The sequence below is a fragment of the Pipistrellus hanaki genome (genome assembly GCF_964339955.1).
Source record: "Pipistrellus hanaki genome assembly, chromosome: 8".
Taxonomy (NCBI): Eukaryota; Metazoa; Chordata; class Mammalia; order Chiroptera; family Vespertilionidae; genus Pipistrellus; species Pipistrellus hanaki.
In genome coordinates, this window is record NC_140510.1 from 42,584,281 (window position 1) to 42,599,974 (window position 15,694).

Consider the following 15,694-nt stretch of genomic DNA (forward strand, 5'->3'; position numbering starts at 1 on the left):
AGTGGGTGGTTGTTCTTTTCCATGGAGTGTTAGCTAGGGCTGCAGTTATCTGAAGGTTTGACTGGTTGTGTGCAAGAAGATGCACTCACAGGCTGGTGCTTGGTACTGGCCCTTAGCTGAGGTGAAGCTGTCAAACCAAGTACCTTGGGTCTCCTCCAAAGGCCTTTGTATGTGTCTTGGGCTTCTCATGGCTTGGTGGCTGGGTTCAACGAAGGGACATTCCCAGGAAGAGAGTGTCTCTTAAGGCCCAGCCTTGGAAGTTATACAGAAACATTGGCACTGCATTCTTTTGGCCAAGGCAGGTCTCAGGAAAGGCCCAGATTCAGGCTGGAGAGAAAGAGACTGGGAGGTGTGGCAAAGAATGTGCTGTCGTCTTTATTTCACTACAGCTACCCACTAGTTCCTAGGCACGCTGGTAAGTGCTTTATCCATTGTATCTTGTATAAACCTCAGAACCACAGAGCATATTAAATATTATTATCCTTAGTTTGTCAATTAAGAACCTTAATGATCAGAGATATTAAATTATGGGGTTAATAAATGGATTGGATGGGATTTGGAGCCCAGTCTGCTTATCCATTTATTAGGTAATTTATGTAGCTGTTAGTGGATCCCAAGCCATTGGTTAAGTTTCCTCCCCCTCTCCTATTATTTTTATATTATTAAGATTTATTTTTAGAATCATATAAACAAATCCTAAATTGATTAAATTTTCTGAAAATTTCCATGGTACAATTTTTTGTATTAGCTCTCTTTGCTTCTCTTGGTTCTTCCAAATAAATGGGTGAGTTGCGTTCTTAACACTTGGATAATTACAAAATGAGATTAGGGCAGATAATGCCTCTAAGTTTTTCAATCAGATCTAGTCTGGCTTGATCAAATATACTTAATTGATAGAAACCTACAGGGAATGTGCCTAACTAAATTGAAAGTAACTATTATTACAACTAAATTAAATCTAAAAGAATTGTACTGTAAAATATACATAGGCATCTAACACTTTAAACTCAGAAGAAGTGTATTCTCTTAAACTCATTCATTACAATTTTCCTTGAGTATTCTGTCTGTTTCAAATTCTTTTCCTGAAGGCTATAGAAAATATTTGACAAAAAGGAAGATTCAGTCAGAAGTAGTTGTGTCTATATAAACAGCTGGTGGGATGGGTTTCTTTTCTGCTTCAGTTTACTTGTCTACCAAAGGGATCAATTATGTGACTTTGGCTTATGAAAGAGAGATATAGAACTGTTTGAAGTTTTGAAAATCATTTGTGAAGAAAGATTAAAAGGTGGGTGTGATTTATTTTAGCCCAGAGAAGGAAAGATTGAGAAAAACTTAAAAGTATTATCAGTGATAGGAAGAACTTTGCTCTATTGAAATACAAATGTGAATGTGTCGAAATGACCATTATGGATGGGGTGGTTAAACTCTTTACAAGTAATTTCACCAACAACAGTATTATAAGTTTGGGTTTAGACTTTGAAATTAGGGTGCAAATTCTTTTGCCAGAAGTTCCTTTAAAAACATTGACTTTTCTTATATAGCTTATAGTATTGAGGGGGCAGATTCTACATGAAGGCATGAAAATGAAGCAGTTTACTTGCAAAAGGTCCTGCGGGTTATGGTTTTATGAAAAGCTTTAGTATGTATCATTGGGTTAACACTTGGGAATATGAAGCCCAAGAAAGTTAAGTAGCTTAATCACTGTTACTGACTAAATCAATGATTTAAAAAGATATAAAGTATTAGATATTTTTTTTCCTCTTTTCTTCAGTTGGTAGATTCTACCCTAGTAGAAAAATAAAATAAAAAAAGAGGAGCCCTAGCCAGTTTGCTCAGTGGACAGAGCATCGGCCTGTGGACTGAAGGGTGCAGAGTTCAATTCAAGTGAAGGTCATGTATCTAGGTTGCAGGCTCCTCCCCAGCCCTGGGCCCTCCTCAGGGTGAGTGCTGGAGGCAACCAATCATTGTTCTCTCATAAGGATGATGTTTCTCCGTCTTTCCCTCTTTCTTCCACCATCTCTAAAACTCAGTGAATAAATATTCTCATCCTCAGGTGAGGATTTTGGAAGGAAGGAAGGAAGGAAGGAAGGAAGGAAGGAAGGAAGGAAGGAAGGAAGGAAGGAAGGAAGGAAGGAAGGAAGGAAATAAGAGAAGAGAAAGGTCAGAAATGTCTAACTACATTGCAATCAGTTCTTATATCCTTGGGAATTTATCACTATGTAATTTCCCCTTTTTTGCTCACTAAGAATTCAGTATGAATATTCAGCAAGCATCAGGCTTTGGCGTTTTCTTCTGAGTCTCCTGTAGAATTGTGGAGCAGGTTTGTATGGGGTCAGGACTTCTTCCCGTACGCATTAGTCAGAACTCAGTCATATGACCCTAATTTACTGCAAGGGAGGCTAGTACATGCAATTTAGCTGTGGGTTGTGGGGAGTGGGGAGTGGGGGGAGAGAGAACAGGCAAGAGAAAGAGTAATAAGCTAAAAACGGATTCAAAAAGACTTTCTTTCAAACCATTTGTTAAGCATGAACTATGGCACTGCCAGTGTAATACTAGTATGCTTTAGTGTTTCAAACAGGACCATTTTTAATCCTTTAAAAATATACTTTAATATATACAGTGTTTTGTATGGACTCCTATTATAATTTCACTGAAAATCAAACTTGCTTTGAATTCTACTAGAAATTCTTAGGGCTGAGCAATGAAATATTGTAATTTTTAGCAATTGCCAACAATTTCCATGTGAATGGGGCTTTTATTAAACATATTTTAGCACTCCTGTGGATTAATAATGTGTTAGCAGGAAAAGACATGTTGAGCTTAGTGCAATTATCCTTCCATCCCAATTATACTGTGACATTAAATCTTGTGACATTTAATAAGAAAGGCCATTTCATCCTTGGCTACTTCTAGTGCAGACGATTTATGCAGCAGTGTTTCCATAGACAAAATTATGAAAAGAAGGCATTCCAACATGCTGATATGTCTAACGGCCCATCTAAATTAAGTGAGGTGTAGCAAAATCTGTAAATTGTTAATATAATTACCTGGTACTTGAGACAAAAGAAAGTGAAATTAATAACGTTGGCTTTTAATCCATCAAAATTAAACAAATGTAAAGGGATACCTAATAGGGGAATAAGTTGCTTAGCAAATAGGGATTTCCCATGGGAGGAATGTAAAACTTTTATCCTAATGAATATCTATCTGTCATATTTGACATACTATAACAAAGTTATTGAGACTTAATTTTATATTAGACTTATAAAACACCTTGATTTTCTTAGAGAGTTGAAACTCTTATAGTTGAGGGTGACCTCTCAACTCATTTAACTTAAGGTGTTTTAATATCTTAAATATTTGTTTTATTTTTGTGTGTGTTAGTGTACTTAATCTGCAAATAACTGCATAGCATATTCCCTTGCAAAGTGTTGTTATGTCTCACATTGATTCTGAATTTACTATGAGTTTTACTATTGAACTATTCATATGAGATTCAGTACTAAAGATGAGGAAAGAGTAAGACTACTAATAAAATATTTGTTAAGGCTCATATTTACTTTTCTTTCTGATCTTTACACTATTGACATGATGGAAAATATCAAATGCGATAGAAAACCAATCTTCAAATCAGACATTTAGAGGGCTACATTAAATCAATCTGAAATGATCAGAATTAAATTTCTATTTACATACATAAATTGTCCAGTTCTGTTTTTATTTTAAAGGCAAAAACAAAAACTTTTCAAGAGAAACTGTTGGGTTTACAAAGAGCCATGCTTTTGGTAAGCTGAGAGATGGAAGGGAGGAAAGAGTTTTCCCTCTGTCTTCTTAGGTCCTATGATCCTGCTTGAGAATTAAACTGACAAAAGACAGATTAACAGGAGAAAAGCACACAAATCTTATTTGCTGTTAATATTAGTGTACATAGAGGCCTTCATATATAAGAAATGAAAACCCAAAAGAGCAGACAGGTCTTAGAGCTGATATATCATTTTAAGAAAGAATGGTAAATTGTGATGTGTCAAAACCAAAGGAAAAGGGGTTTGGGCTCAAGGCCGTAAATTGTGGGAAAGTGACTAGGCAATATATGGAGGAAATTAATGGAAAATAATGGTGATTGTAGTAGTTTTGTTTGTGCAGATTCATTTCAGTGTTTACTGTGTATCTCCAGTGATAAGAATTTTCTATCTAGTAGAGGGAGGGTATCTTTCTCATGGGAAATTTGTGCCCTGCTTTTAGGTAGAAAGAGGGAGGTCAGAGAGCCCTTCCCACATTCAGTTTTTCAGTCACCCTCACTCAAAAGATTCAGTGTGCCAAAGTGGTGTATTTGGGATGGCATGTTCTGATCTCCTTCAGAGGTTTTTTTGTCATTTATTTAGTATTTGTATGAGTGTAATCATGACTATTTTTCAATTTAAAGCCTTTAAGAATTTTAATGCTCAGATCCATAGACAAGAAATGGACCTAATCACAGAATATTGGGATCGAAATAGTCCTGATAAGCCCCAAGGATATTACCTTTTTTGAAGACAGCCCATATCTTGGATAGAAGCAGACTTACTAGTAAATGACCATAATTTTGAGATTAAGAACTTCCCCTTAATATCAATGCCATTAAGCCAGAAGCCCTTTCTCTCATAAGTAGTGCTATGGATGAGGTACCATCTGGCAGGGGAAGGATCTGAATTAACTCAGTGATGGGAGTGCCTTCTAAGGATCCAAGAATAGCCCATCTGTAGAGGAACAGACATTATCCTTATTATCTGTTGCCCATTCTCATGCTGCATATTGCTTGAGAATAGGATCCCTAACTAACCTTTACAACTCTGCTGCAAACTGCAAATTATCAGGGTCAAAGAGCCAACTCTAGTGCCAAAATTGTTTTTAAGTTTCTTACTGGTTTATTTGGACAAAAAGAAAAGAAAAGAAAGAAAAGAAAAGAAAAGAAAAGAAAAGAAAAGAAAAGAGAAAGGCCTACTATTGAAACTTTGGTTAATCATCTGATTTATTTTTATGTTCATTGAGATAACTGTGTGTTTCACCTATTGTATTGCCCAGGCAGTAGATAGAACAGTCCTAGGCAAATGTATAGTTTCTCAAAATATGTTTGCTTTTATTTTTTTTTATTTTTTCTTTCAATTTTGTGTTGGTTTCAGGTGTAAATAAGTTTGTTTTTAAAAACTTGGTCTTTTATTAGATCACATGTTATACTTATTACAGAACAGCTGTCCTTAAGGAGATTACCTGGAGCCCTTCATCACTTTATCACTTTCTTCCATTTTCTCAAAAGTCTCTTTCTGGACAAATCCAAGCTACAAGTTAGAGTTTCACGTATGAATGTGTTGAAAATCATATAAAAGCAGTTTTGCATTAAGTCTCTGGCAAGATAACTCCTCCTGAAGAATGTACTGTACACAGGTATTATTTATGACATAAGTAGGCACTGTCAGGCAGTTGTAGTTAAGAAATGGTGTGGCCTGCAGTGCTCAGTGGAGGGTTATCTGTGAGCTTTTCAGTGAGCCAATCAAATTGTGAGGTAGAGGAGTGCCCTGGGGTCACAAGGTTTCATTTTGGCTAAAGAAGCTAAAGCTTTGTGAAAACTGAATTAACAACAGTATCACATACCTGCAACTCACCAAAAGGATTTCTTTTTTAACCTAGCATAGCCTAATCTTTTAATGTTTAAAACTCATGGTTTTAAAATGAGCGTCAGATAGCCACCTCTTGGTTCGCTCAAAACCCATTGCTGCCGTGGGAAAATTGGGCTAGTGCACCTGGAGCATATCTGTTTTAACCTTAAGGATGACTTTGCCTTATGAAAGTCATTTTTTTCTTCTTGTCAAGTTTAAGAGGGAGCATTTCAGACATGAGACTCAAAAATCAGTTACCATCTGGGAAATAAAATCCACCATATATCTTCTTTGATGAAAAAGAATATCTAACAGCTTGTTTAATTTGAAAAAGAGAACAAGTGGCCTGTTGATAAATTGCTTTAGGTTCTAACATTACTGGGAGAAGGCTGATAAAAATGTTTTACATATATAACCATTAACAGTGAGACTTTTTTAGAGGTTGGTGATGGCCTGTGGATAAACAAAATAACTTACTTCATTCTAAGGAAGTATACCAATCCACCTTTCCTTGTGAAAGGGTAATGAAGAAAATTAGCATTTTCTATGAACAATCTAGTTTGTAGCTTTTACCTCGATAGTTAATTTATGAATACTGGACCTGAAAATGTCAATGTTTTCTTCCCTGTGATAATACGTCTGTAACAAATGAGACAAATGAGACATGAACCTTTTAAAATTTTATCTGAAACAAGGAGTCAAATGGTTTAAATTAAAGACATTACTGGAAACTTTTATTTGTTTATTTGGAGTGTTGAAGTATGCTTTTTCTTAGTTTGATCATTGTGCTTGTGCATTCTTAGTCAGTGTAGAATTCCATAATACAAGCTACCAGGTTCTTTGGTAATTCTCTGTGTGGGAATTTACATTGAAACATTGAATCCATTGCTCTCTATACTTGCTCTGCAGCAGGGTAAGTGATCCAGGTTTCTTCTTGTTTTGAAGTCTAATACTCAAAATTCTGACATCATTTTCAGTTCCTTTTCAAAAATATTAAACAATTTTTTGTTATTTTTCAGATCATCTGTCATAATTACATGTTTTTAAAATGGGAAAACATTTTAAATACTTGTTTCCTTGAAGAAGAACATGTTGATATTGATAACAATGCCAGATTTTAACAGTGGATTATAGGAGAATTAACAATGATTTAACATCTTTAGCAATTCTAAACATTCCTTTTGCAGTTTGACAGTAATTCATATTTTTAATCCCATTTAGAAAGCAAGATATAAAATATAATTATATTTTAATGTATTTTATACACATATGTTAGAAAGAGGAAAGAAAATTCATGAAAAACAAATGCCAAATGTTGACAAATAATTATCTCCTGTTTATGAGCTTTAGTTTTCTTTCTCTCTTGTCTTGTTTATATTTCCAATTTTTAAGATAATGTATACATAATACTTCTGTTAAATAATGTTTTTTAAAAATATTTTTCAGTACTTATCCTCTGAGGATGTCTGTATAGATATTCTGGAAAGAAAGTCCAGATTTGACAGAACTGATAGTTGGCAATTAACTGATTTATGTGAATGCTTATTCTTTTGGGAAGCACAATAAAAATTGCAATATGTCTCTATACTTTTTATTTCTAGAAATACTATATAAAAAGATCATCCAATAATTTTAAACTAATTAAACACCAAGGTTTTTTTTTTTTATTAATCATGAACATTCATTTCCAGTCAATTTCTTAGTATATTAGCAATAAAGACATTTTTTCTTACAATTATAATCTACCAGAAACAAGAAATGGAAATATTAAAGCCATTTTCATAATATTAGCAAGGTTAAGGCCAAGATCCCACTAACATTATCATTCAGTACTTTTTCTGAAAGTTCTAGCAAATGAAATAAAAAATAACACTAGATAATGTGTAAGTATTAGAAAAGAAGTAAAATTATCAACATTAACATTTTATCTAATAAAAGAGTAATATGCAAATTGACCATCACTCCAACACACAAGATGGCCGCCCCCATGTGGACACAAGCTAGCAGGCAGGGGAGGGCAGTTATGGGCAACCAGGCCAGCAGGGGAGGGCAGTTAGGGCTGACCAGGCCTGCAGGGGAGGGTAGTTAGGGCTGACCAGGCTGGAAGAGGAGTGGTTAAGGCTGGCAGGCAGAAGCAGTTAGGGGCAATCAGGCAGGCAGGCAGGTGAGCAGTTGAGAGTCAGCAGTCCTGGATTGTGAGAGGGATGTCCAGCTGCCTTTGAGGAGTCAGATTGGAGAGGGTGCAGGCTGGGCTGAGGGACACCCCCATCCCCATGCATGAATTTCATGTACTGGGCCTCTAGTCTGTACTGTATAACAAAAGCCTAAGCGTCTGTATGGCAGAATGATCAGAGGACTGTTCACTATGATGCGCACTGACCACCAGGGGGCAGACGCTCAATGCAGGAGCTGCCCCCTCATGGTCAGTGCACTCCACAGGGGAGGGCACCATTCAGCCATAAGCCCGCCTCATGGCTGGTAAGTGCAGTGACAGGGGCGGATGCCTCTCCCACCCCCATAGCAGCACTAAGGAGCAGGGAGCCAAGCAGTAAGGACCAGCAAGCAGGCTGGTGGTAAGGAGTGAGGGGTCCCGGACTGCGAGAGGGATGCTGATTGCTGGTTTAGGCCTGTTCCCAGTTGGACATCCCCTCAGAGGTCCTGAACTATGCGAAGGCACAGACCGGGATGAGGGACACCCCCCTCCTCCCCCCCCAGTATATGAATTTCATGCACTGGGCCTCTGGTTTATATATAATACAAATATGCATGGAGGAAACCCTTAGCAAATTGGGTTATAAATGCTTTATAAAATATTTTAGTAAGTTGACTATACTTGATTACATCAAAATTCAATGCCTCCCTAATACATCATTCATAGTATCAGTATCAACAAGAATGAGAATAAAAGCTCTCCCTTATAAGATAAATATTAGACATATGAAAAATCTACCAAGAGTTTATTTAAAAAGGAAAAAGAAAAAAGAGGCAAAGTGTCTTTGAAGAAAATTATAAAATATTGAAGACAGAGAAAAAAAACTGCTTGGAAAATCTAAAAATGGAAAGCATTATCAACTCTTCCTGAATCCATTTATAAATGTAAAGAAAACATCATGATTATTTCACAGGATAAGTAGAAAGTGTAGAGTTAGTTCTAAAAAAAAAAAAAAAAAAAAAAAAAAAAAAAAAAAAAAAAAAAAAAGTGAATTTACAATTAATCTTGCAAAAAATATTAAAATAATTAAAAATCTAAAAATAAGATTAATACATGTGGACTTATTAAAATGTATTCTAGTGTTCTAATGATTAAAACAGTGTGGAACTGATAGCTATTCAAGGAATTCATATAGTTCAGTGAGACATATTACAATGTCCAAAAGCTGACAGAAGTTCAAATGCAAATTGACAATGTGATAAACATATTTTAAATATATTAGAAAAGGATAAAATATTTTGTATATCAAACTGGCACAGCTAGCTAACTGTAGATAGGTAGATAATAGATAGATAGATAGATAGATAGATAGATAGATAGATAGATAGATAACTAGAGGCCCGATGCACAAAATTCATGCAATAGTAGGCTTTCCTTTCCCTGGCTGCCAGCACTGGCTTTCCTCTAGTAACCGGGACCCAGACTTCCCTAGCAACACGGCTTCATCATCAGCTCTGGCTTGGAAGGACATCTGGTCTAATTAGCATATTATGATTTTATTGCTATAGATCATACCTATGAGTTACTACTAAGGAAGTTCTAAATGGATTTAAATATGAAAAAAAGAACATATAAATACTGAAAGTAAATGTGAGAGTTTAAAAATAAATATTGAACTGAGAATAAACTTCCTAAACATATTACCAAAACCACAGGCAATAAATAAAAGATTGTTGATTTGCCCACATAAGAATGTAAAAATTTGTGTCACTTATAACACCATTTAAAGAACTGAAAAAAAAACAATAAATATTAAGATTTCAAACAGAATACTTATATCTTTGATAAGTGTAATAATAATATCCTGCTCTTATGTAGTTGTTATCATATGTCAGGCTCTTTTCTAAGTACTTGAAATGTATTAACTAATTTAATCCTCCTAAGAGCTCCATGCAGAAGGTGTGTTATTACCCTCATTTTCAAGAAAACAAAACTGAAGTATAAAAGGTCTTTAGTATCCAAAAGTTAGATAATTTGTGAATAGTGAAGTCAGAATTTGAAGCCAGATTGACTTGATATTGAAACTGCTTTTCCCACCCTGATGTAGGGCACTTAATACTTAAGAATTATTAACAATCAATAGGATAAACATAAACATTCAAATAGGATAACAAACAGAATAGAGTGTCTACAAAATAAAACAATACTGCAATCAATAAACACTTAAATGTTAAATACGAATGGTAATCAAAGACCAAAATAAATAAATAAATAAATAAATAAATAAATGGATTCAATATTTAATTTCTCATACTGGTAATGATTAAAATATTGATTAAATCTCCTGAGGAGTTAAATATTGGGGAAACAGGAACTCTTTTAAAAATCTGTATTTTTATTTGGACAATATATATACATATTTACAAAATACCTATTGTAAGAATCCTCCGTTTGGCCCTAACAGGTTTGGCTCTGTGGATAGAGTGTATGCCCGTGAACTAAAGGGTCCCATGTACGATTATGGTCAAGGGCATGTACCTTGGTTGTGGGTACATTCCCAGTGGAGGACGTGTAAGGAAGCAGCTGATCGATGTTTTTCTCTCATTGATGTTTCTAACTCTCTATCCCTCTCCCTTCCTCTCTATAAAAAATTAATAAAATGTATATTTTTTAAAAGAATTCTCTGTTTGTAATTTTGATTTACAAAAACTGGACAGCAAAATAACTGAAGTCACTAATTCTGTACGAAAATAAAGCTGATTAAGTAGCTGTAAAGATCAGTATTTTACCATGTTACAGATCTTTCCTCAGTGGAAAAGAACATGGCAGTCCATCCAGAGTGATGTATACTGTGTTAAATCTGCGAATTAATCAGTTTCTGTAATTGTGGCTACCAAATGTAATTCTCAAAAAAAGCAAAATTCCACAGTAGTGAGGCACTTTCTTCTTCCCTCACCGAGGAGAGGTATTATCTTAATGCTAAAACTATTCAGTTATCAAGAACATGGCAACTACTTGCAGTATTAGATTTTTTTAAATTTTTCTTTTTAAACACCTGCAATAGTCTTTCCAAAAATTCACTTTAGTTAAAAAAATAAACAAAATTACTACCCTGCATTTGAATTTTTACCAGTTAAAACTATGGTCTTTTCAGTATAAAAGATCACTGTTTCATAGGTTTTGTGTTCAATGAATCTGGTAGTCCTGGTTGAGCCATATCTTGATATAGTAAATCAGGAAACAGGAACTCTTAAAGTGTGTTTTTAGAGGGCAATTCTAGAGGGCAATTTTGCACACTATGTAAAAAGGCTTTTAATTGTGTACTTTGAATCAGTAATTATTGCCCTAAAAAAAAATTAAGTGTTTGCTTATGTGTGTTTTGTATATACATCATTAAATAAGATTGAATTATATAGGCTGAGTGGCTTATAAATAGCATCAATTTATTCCCCGCAGTGCTGGACACTGGGAAGCACAAGATTAAGGCACTGACAGATTACGTGTCTGGGGAGAGAGCTTGATTCCTGCCTTATAGATGATGTCTTCCTGCCCCCTCCTTACCTGTCAGAAGGGGCAGATTGCTCTCTGAGGCTCCTTTTATAAGGTCAACAATTTCATTCATAAAGATTCCACCCTCATAACCCCATCACCTCCAAAGCCATTGCACAAAGGAATTCCAATGTCTTATTGACAATGTCTTATTGACAATGGGGACACAAATATTCAATCCATACTTAACACCAGGATTTTTTTCTTTTCATCTTCCCCTCTCAGCATGTCGGCTTTCCCACTTTAAATTTAAAGCCTCATGATGATAATATGGGTTGCCTCAGCTCTAACCATCACATTCTTCATATAACCATATTAGAAGCAGGAAAAAATAATGGGAAGGAGCGATGAATGCTTCCACTTTGTGTCTTAATCTATTTTTATCTGCAAAGATTTTTCTTGGATTCTCAATATTGCAATTTAGTTTAAAATACTTTATCTTAGAGATAGTGACTGTAACTAAAAGTGTCATTCCTTTGTAATGCCTTTTATTAAAACCTCAATTTCATAACATTTGATGACACCTTGAAAGCTTGAATTCAGCTTGCTTGCACATGCGCGCGCACACACACACACACACACACACACACACACAGAAATCTCAGTTTTCAGATGATTAATGATTTGTTGCAATTACTGAAGATTTGTGATTGGGATATTAACAGGAGTTTGGATCCTATCCCAGCTCTACCCTTTTCTGGTTGTATGACCAGAGGGGTAATTAGCTATTTCTAAACTTCAGAGTCTTCATCCAAGTGGTAAAATGCTTCCATGTGGATAGCACCTAACACTATCTCAAAACAACATGCCAAGGTAGCATGACCACATGAGATAATGTATGTGAAGCGTTGGCTCTAAAATTGGCTCATTGCAAAGGTTCAACAATTCTTCATTATTGCTTTTTACCAAGGATATTCCCATCGAAATATGACTGGGATTAATGAAAATTCAGCTTATTGGTGAGCAGGCTGATTTTTTTTTCTTCCTCTCCATGTGCTATAGGTTTTTAGGTTTAAGAACAAGATGATATTTTGGGGTGCTACAATCCAGTGGCTACATGTCCAGCAACATGCAACATCTTTCTTTGGGTACTTGTGAGAGTTCTTTTGTCTTGGAGCTATTCTGCCCTATATAGATTTACTGTGAACCTCTCCTGTGGCTTTAAAAAATACCTGGATTTAAAAAAAAAAAAATCTTCATTGTTGAGAGTTAGAGATGTTCCCCCATATCCCCCGCTTGCCCTCTCCCACCCAGTTCCCACCCCAGTCCAGCTCTTTGTCTTCCTGCTTCCACTCCTGTGTCACAAGATATCAGGGAAGAAGGAAAGGTATTTCCATAGAGGATAGAGAAATGCTGCAAGATAAGAGGGAGAGAAAGAGGCGGGCAACACAGCAGCTTTGAGCTTTGAACGTGATACTGGGAGGCAGAGTGACTAATGAGGAAAGCAAGGGTGTCCAGAGTTAAGGAAGGGTCCAATTAGAAAGGGTCAGATTCAAACAAAGAACTACAGCATCTGTAAACTGGAGACAAGGGGACGTGAGAGATTTAGTTTTTTCCCATTAGAGAGAGAGAACAGGTTTTTCCTATTCGAAAACCCCTCCCCAGGGATTCCCTTTTGGGGAGCCTCCTCTAAGCAGAGGTCGTATATGCTTCTAATAAACTTGCACATTTTTATCAAAGAAATACTTTAATCCAGGCGTTTATTCTTCAAACTTCATAGGGCAAAGATCCACAAAAGAAAAGTCTACACCCTGGACCTCCCATTTTAAATGCAACCATAAAAATCCTGCAAGAAAACACAGGCAGCAAAATATCAGACATCTCCTGTAGCAGAATGTTGACAGATACATCACCTAGGGCAAGAGAAACAAAGAAGAAAACAAGCAAACGAATGGGAGTACATCAAATTAAAAAGCTTCTGCACAGCAAAAGAAACCATCAGCAAAACGAAAAGGGAGCCCTCTGTCTCAGAGAGCACCTGGATTTTGAGGATTCTCAGAAATGCCACTCCAACTCAGAGAATTACCTATGGTTTCCTCTGTTTTCCTCCCCATTGAATGCCCTTGTAGCACTTTTTACTTTGCTCTCTAGCACTTACCACACAATTTGCAGTTATATATTTGTATATAATCATTTGCCTAGTAACTGTCCCTGCCATCAGACTAGATACTAAGCTGCATGAGGGCAGAGACCACAGCCACCTCAGTCACCAACATCCAGTGGAGTGCCTGATCTACACAGTTGCCTTTTGGAAGCACACTGCTGTACCTGAAAATATCTTAAAAACATAAATCCTGCCGAAACTGGTTTGACTCAGTGGATACAGCATTGGCCTGGGGACTGAAAGGTCCCAGGTTCGATTCTGGTCAGGGGCATGTATAATATCTTGGTTGCAGGCACATCCCCAGTAGGGGGTGTGCAGGAGGCAGCTGATCGATGATTCTCTCTCATTGATGTTTCTAACTCTCTATCCCTCTCTCTTCCTCTCTGTAAAAAAAAATCAATAAAATATCTTTTTTAAAAAGAACATAAATCCTCATGCACATTGCACACTGCCTTTTTCTCCCCGACATTCTAGTAAGAAAATACTATTTGGAGGATAAAGAAACAAATGAAGAGGTAATAATATTAACTTGTTCCATCTAAGTGATAAAATGGAACCTTCCAGACAGCTGTGGCAGTTCTACCTGTGCCTCTATGTGCGGAGATCCAAATAGGCAGGAATAAAATTGTTTTTTGTCACATTACAACCTGATGTTAGTGAATTATTTGTAGGGTGTTCTATCATCAATGCCTAGCTCAGTGTCTACAGATGAACGATGCCCAGTAAATATTTGTTAAATGACTTAAGTTTGTACATGAAGCTCAAAAACTTTTGCGAGGGCAAGCAAATATCTATTTTTTAATAGCCATTTGCTCTCCGTTATTTTTATGCCATGTTCTGTCTTGTACACCTTATTCCCTACGTCTTAGCAGTGATGGTCTTCACTGCTTGTAACAGAAGCGCAATGCAAAGGAGATGCCTGTGTGGTGACATCCTCTGCCAACAGTATCTGTGTCGCACTGTTGTATGAGGCAGATGAATGTCACCAGCCCAGACATCTGAGCTGTGTGTAGGAAGGATGAATGGTCCGAGTCTGACAAAGGTGAGTTCTGTCCAGCTGCCAGTTTCTATTGCCAGGTTTTTGTGTAGTGAAAAATAATTAAGACTTTAAACACCATTAATTCATCCAGTCAGGCAGTTGGTCAGCTAGTATTTATTGAGGGACTGCAGTGACCAGATACAATTTTAGGGATAGGAACATACTAGTAATAAAAAAGGCTCTCTTCATGGAGCTTGCAGTCCAGGAAGTGTGAGTCATTAAACAAAAATCTCACTGCTAATTGTACTAAAGCTATTAAAAAGCATAGCTGGTTTGGCTCAGTGGATAGAGCATCATCATGCGGACTGAAGGGTCCTGGGTTTGATTCTGGTCAAGGGCACATGCCTGGTTGTGGTCTCAATCCCCAGTAGGGGGCGTGCAGGAGTCCTCCAATCAGTGATTGTCATCATTGATGTTTCTGGTGCTCTCTCCCTCTCCCTTCCTCTCTGCAATCAATAAAAATATGTAAAAAATAAAAATAAAAAAGCACAAAAAGAATAATTAGAGAGATAACCAGGAGGGACCTGCTTTAAATTGGCTGGCTGACAGGTAGGCTGAGAATAGATGTCTGCTCATCACTACTACATTCTTTCTCCTTGTTCTTTTATAAAGACTTAATAATGAAATTTCAATCTTTGTTACCTTCCAGTCATTGTTACCTTCCCACTCTCATATATGTTGGAATTCTTCAAAAGTAAGAATTGGATCTTCACCTTTATTAAATATGTTTACATGCAGCTTTCTAAAGAAACTTAGGACAGCATAGTACAGAACTGGTAACGAAGCTGCAAATAAGCATACATGTTGATTATAATTCAAATGGAAATCTAAACCATTCCCTCTGTGCCAGCATTGTGCTGAACATTTTACATGTTATTTTATTTCATGTTCAAGCTAGGACATAGATGTGATCTTCATTTTATTTTTGAGAAAATTAGTTAAGTACCTGGCCCAAGGTTAAGCAGTTATGAAATAAAAGCTGGAATCCAGGCTTGACTAATTCTAAAATTTTAATTTACATTCACTCTCTCCATATGTTTATTATACCACCTTGCAATCTCCTTTCAAGCATGGATTTACATATGTGGGCTTAGCTTTTGGTTTTCCATTTGGAAAAGGGATTTGGAAGAATTTTTCTTTTAGGTAGGGGCTTAGAGGTTTATTTCTCTTAGTTTATTTGTTTTTGAAATCCCTATTTTCTTTAGTTTGTTATTTGC

The 15,694-nt window shown here is 36.2% G+C and overlaps 1 protein-coding gene across 5 annotated transcripts in view; it reads left to right on the forward strand.

Moving 5' to 3' along the window:
• B3GALT1 (beta-1,3-galactosyltransferase 1) overlaps window positions 1–15,694 on the forward strand; it is a 472,142-nt gene that overhangs the window by 259,427 nt on the left and 197,021 nt on the right. For 2 of the 5 annotated variants that reach the window (XM_084891326.1, XM_084891328.1), the window contains exon 1: window positions 14,307–14,480. The exons of the other annotated variants lie outside the window; for them this stretch is intronic. The gene's annotated coding sequence lies outside the window, so the exon portion shown is untranslated. Of the gene's footprint in view, window positions 1–14,306; window positions 14,481–15,694 lie in introns of those variants that run through there. 5 annotated transcript variants of the gene reach the window in all.